The sequence below is a fragment of the Pecten maximus genome, unplaced genomic scaffold (genome assembly GCF_902652985.1).
Source record: "Pecten maximus unplaced genomic scaffold, xPecMax1.1, whole genome shotgun sequence".
NCBI lineage: Eukaryota > Metazoa > Mollusca > Bivalvia > Pectinida > Pectinidae > Pecten > Pecten maximus.
The window spans coordinates 33667-38852 of record NW_022979560.1 but is presented as its reverse complement, the minus strand read 5'-3'; positions in this window follow the sequence as shown (position 1 = coordinate 38852).

Sequence of the window (5186 nt, the reverse complement as noted above, 5' to 3'; positions counted from 1 at the left end):
TGGAATCAGACGTTCTAACTCAAGCATTGTGGTGTTGATAGTATGTAACATATCACTGTACAGCTGTGATATATCAGAAACGTAGTGGTTCTGAATTATACATTCTGGTGCTACATAATCACATCGTTGAAATGTGATAACTGGCAATTTGACTGGTAGATCAATTTCAAAGGTATGCATCCATGAGTCGGCTGCAAAATGCAGATCTGGCCCTCGATGGAATATAACGCCATAGTTCAGGCGAGGAACATCCAATGGAGGTGAGGCTGCTTGTGCACCTCCAATATGTACTTTGAGAAAAAGTAAGACGAGGAGCCAGGGGTGGACCATTTCTATAAGTATAGAGAAGGCAGAAAAAGAAGATTAGGATTTGGTGATAATTGAAAGGAATAGGATGGAGTGCACAATTATCCGTTTTACAAAACTGTAATATCCTCATAATCATGACCAAATCAAAGACAAAAGGTGATAGTGCTTCTCATACTAAATAGAAAAGGGATACATTAGGTCGTGAAAACGACGGTAACCTCTTGAAATGTGTGTTCCCTATGCTAGTGGGCGTTTACGTTTGGTACCCGCTGCTGTACGGTACATGTGATATTCTCGTTTGAGAGCTGGGGTAATATTCTCCTCTGGCTGCCATGTATTCGGAGAGTTATCTGTCCACTGAACTAGGTAGTGTTTCTTTCCTGCTATCCATTTACACTTTAACAACCTGTTAACACCGAACCAGTCATTGGAATCTGGTTGTGATGGTGCTTGGTTTGGCAGAGGTTGCGAAGTGGTATTCTGTGTTGACCTCGGTTGGTCAGGGAGGGGGGATTTGGGACCCGAACGTCTTTGGGGTCTTTGTAGGGTTTCAGACGGTTAGCATGTATCAGTGATCGGAGTAAGACATTATCAGAACATCGTCTTAACTGATACGTGTGCGCTGAACCAACTCTGACTATGTAATATGGACCATTCCATTTAGGGTAGAGTTTACGCGACATACCCGTGGGTACTTTCGATTGTTGGAGGTATACAATATCTCCATGTTTAAACGAGGGCAGCTTTGTGGTTTTGTCGTACCGTTGTTTAGTTTTTGTCCGTACGTTCTCTACGTTTTGTTTCGCTACCTCGTGTACAACTGTAAGCTTGTTGAGGAGTTGCTCAATGTACTGTTTTTGTGACTTACCCAAGTTTGATGGTGGAGCGATAGCTACATCAATGGGAAGGTTCATTTCCCTACCAAATAGCATGTAAAATGGCGAATACCCAGTTGATTGAAGCGACGGACTCATACGAAATGCCATCATGATGCTCGGTATAAGCGATGCCCACTGATCTGGATATTTTGAACAGTACGCACGTAAGGATTGCGCTATGACGCTGTTCTTTCGTTCACATGCTGCATTAGACATTGGGTGATACGAACTTGTGTAATGTCGTGTAACTTGGAATAATTTACAAAGAGCTTCTACGAGTTTACTCATGAAATTTTGTCCTCTGTCACTGACGAGAACGCGTGGGGCTCCGTAGCGAGAGAAAATTTCGTTAAACAGCACAGTTGCTATCTCAGAAGCATCCTGTGTACGTAAGGGGAAACACTCGCTCCAGTTTGAGAGACTATCTGTCACCAAAAGGATATAATTATAGCCTTCCTTGGTTTTAGGTAGGCCACACAATATGTCCATGTGCCATCTGGCAAAGACATCATCAACTGGCATTGAACCTAATGGGGCTTTTCTAGCATTTGTATCACGTTTGGCTGTTTGACATTCCTCACACGAAGTGACATAATCAAAAACATCCTGCCCGTCTCCCGATCGTATAGATAAAACAGGGTATTTTTCCGATTTTGGAGAATATGTCTTGATAACCCCGTAAGGAGCCCCTATTCATCTTGTTAGTTTCACTATTAGGTTTGAAAAAAGTACACTACGTTACATGGTATATTGCGAACTGGATACAAACCGACTTGTAATTGACATATGTAAATATAAAGATGATTAATTATTGGTCAAATATGATTATATCAAAAGAAAGTAAATTGAATGTTGTAATGTATAATATGTTATATCATGTATTTATTAATGAAAATAGAGTTGTTCCATACTTAAGTTTTATACAAAATATTTAAGGTTCCATTGACCACTATATTTTCAATTTAGAAAAATTCAAAAGAAATTCTTCATACATACAATGTATCTTCGATATAAGCCCCAGGAAAAAATGCTTATGAACACTGACATTAAGCATAAATAATATACATACACGTTTTTATATATTTATTCATATTAGCTTTATAATGACCAATGATTGGTAGCTAGGAAGTACAGTGATATATACTTTATATCGTATACATGTAGTGTTACATTCACAACCATTCGACATGTCTTTTAAACTGATATAAAGTTTATGCATCAACATATCTTAAGGCAAAATTATTTATAATTACTTCGGCGCTTAAAACATAAGATATATATTTTCCTTACTTATTTAATTCTCCAATACTCCGGGTATATAACAGAAGGATCAACTTAAAAACACTTGGACGTCTGTAATAATTAAGAAATAATTAACGACGAATCGTGTATTATTACAGATTCTACCATGTTTGCTATGTAACGCCGGTTATGATTGGTTTAAAACCATGTATTATTTTCCAATAACCCACGCTCGTGCCAATAATACACGGTCGTGAGTCACGGCTATCACAATTTTAAATATCTAATATTCACCCATTTTATAAAAGGTTACTATAGCCGAGTGGGCTAATGGGTTAGTCTGTCAATATATGTTTATCACGACGCGAGTTCGAATCCTACGGAGGCCCTCCTTTTTTTTTTTTTTTTTTTTTTTTTTTTTTATCCTTTTTTTTTTTAATTTTCAAAATCAATGCCATATGATAGATGCTCTTGATCGTAGTACTATATTGCCTGTATATTTCATCAACAAATAATACAATACTCAAGAAATAAGGTTTTCCCGGGGTTTCTTTGCTGTTTTTCTATTAGAAAGAGGTCGATCTCAGAACTGAACAGTACATGGTAGAATAGAAATAATCAACTTTGACTCGTGTATTGTTGCAGGGATATACAACTCGGACTCGGACTCTCGCTCCCTCGCGTAAGGACATACATAATGATATACATTACGTTGGTTATATATATATATATGCGAGGAAGCGAGAGTGCGAGGGCGGCCGTTAAAGCATAATCTCGCATTCTCGCACTCTCGACCTTAGGTCGAAAACGCGAGAATGCGAAAACTCGACGGCGAGGGAGCGAAATTGCGACGGCGAGAGTGCGAGATTAATCTCGCGTTTTCGTCGTCGCGTTTTCGCATTCTCGCCGTCGAGTTTTCGCATTCTCGCGTTTTCGCTCTTTCGCATTCTCGCGTTTTCGCTCCCTCGCCGTCGCGTTTTCGCATTCTCGCGTTCTCGACCTAAGGTCGAGAGTGCGAGAATGCGAGATTTGATACTTGGCCCTAACGAGCCACCATACAATTACATGCGTGGTGGATCGAATGAATTTGACTGTTGGCGGCCGCCATGCAAATCCCTCTTTAGAAAAATCTTGTCAAAATAGTCAAAGTGTAATTTTACCTTGATATACAAGCAAATTTATATCTATTGCACGAAAGCTACATCAATTTTCTAATAAACAAAGAAACATTCATTAATTGTGTATTAAATATACACATTAGATCTCTCATCTTATGAATACTTGGGTTAATACAGTAATACTGTTGGATGTATTTTGAACGTAATATTTTCCTTTCCATATGTTTACATATAAATAGATAATGGAACTCGTCTCAAAATATTTTCATTGCATAAATATATCCTATCATCTTTAGATATGTTATATCACCTTCCGGTCATAATCGGAATTTTTAAATTAGACGTACGAAATTAAGTTAAATGCACTGTATTTATTTCCGATAATTTTGTTAATTGTGGAAGAACGAATTGTCTGTATCATACGGAAGCGTAGTAGGCTCACATTGGAGTATATTTTTCATGGCATGCGAAAATATTTTATCTGGCGGCCGCCACTTAATTATCTGGCGGCCGCCCCTAATTATTTGTTATTGTTTTTACAATTTAATATGATATCTGCTACGGTAATTACAGTTATTGTCGTTTTCAAATCCAATATAATGATTTAGAAATGATTTGTTAAATTTAATTTTGATTTTTATAATTTCCGGAAATCTGAACCGGTTACCGGATCTGTCTTCTGTTATTATTACTAAATGAAGAAAACAGAGACAAAATCCAGGTGCTATGCTGTCATGTTACTACAGTAAGGACCGTAGCTTTTAATACTTTTACCCTTTCCCCCGCGATTTATGGTGACGAGTGTACATGGAGAAATAATCACCGTGTTTCCTGGTGATAGACCAATTATGCCGATCGATCACCGGTGTTAAATCATCAAAGATCGCGGTAACCAAGCGTGCCGCGGTGAACCTCCGCGATCGAGACACTGAGGACCACAGAGGATCACAGAGGATCAGCAGGACTCATCGGTGCCGACTCATGCGATAAAATTTACCTGTAATATGAATCGGTATGGAGTAATTACATGTATATAACTGACACCCATCAACGCTATGATCGATGTGACCAGGGACGTACGGTATAACCATTTGCCATTGGTTTTAATTGTTTCCATCTCTTATAAATGCCGTAGAATTAATCATCAGTTTTACTTAGCTTGAAAATATGCTGATTTTTTTTGGTCACTAGTCGTAGTCTAGAGGGGACATAGATAATGTCTAGTATATTTAGATATATAAAGAACTGTAAAAATTCCGCTGTGTGTCGCTGACAGGTAAAAGAAAGTAGATTTGATGGAAGTTATTTCTTGAGTAGTAGATCTAAGAATCACTGTGTGATGATCATTTATCATTTCAAACAACTTTAATCCAAGTGAGGATATAATTTGCATACATTTCTGGTGTAGGGCCAGAACGCACTAGCCTACTGTATGAAAACATTGAATGTGCCGTCACCGTTTGGTGTCGCTAAGATATAAGGTGTAAATACAATAAAACCGGTGTGAAATCGCACGTATCTTACTAATATGGATAAATGAGATATTTATTTACCCCAGATCACCCATTTAGTCCCACCTGGGTGTTTTATTCCGTCAGTATAGACCCTTGCTTTACGCTAGTCAAAATTTCACGCTGTT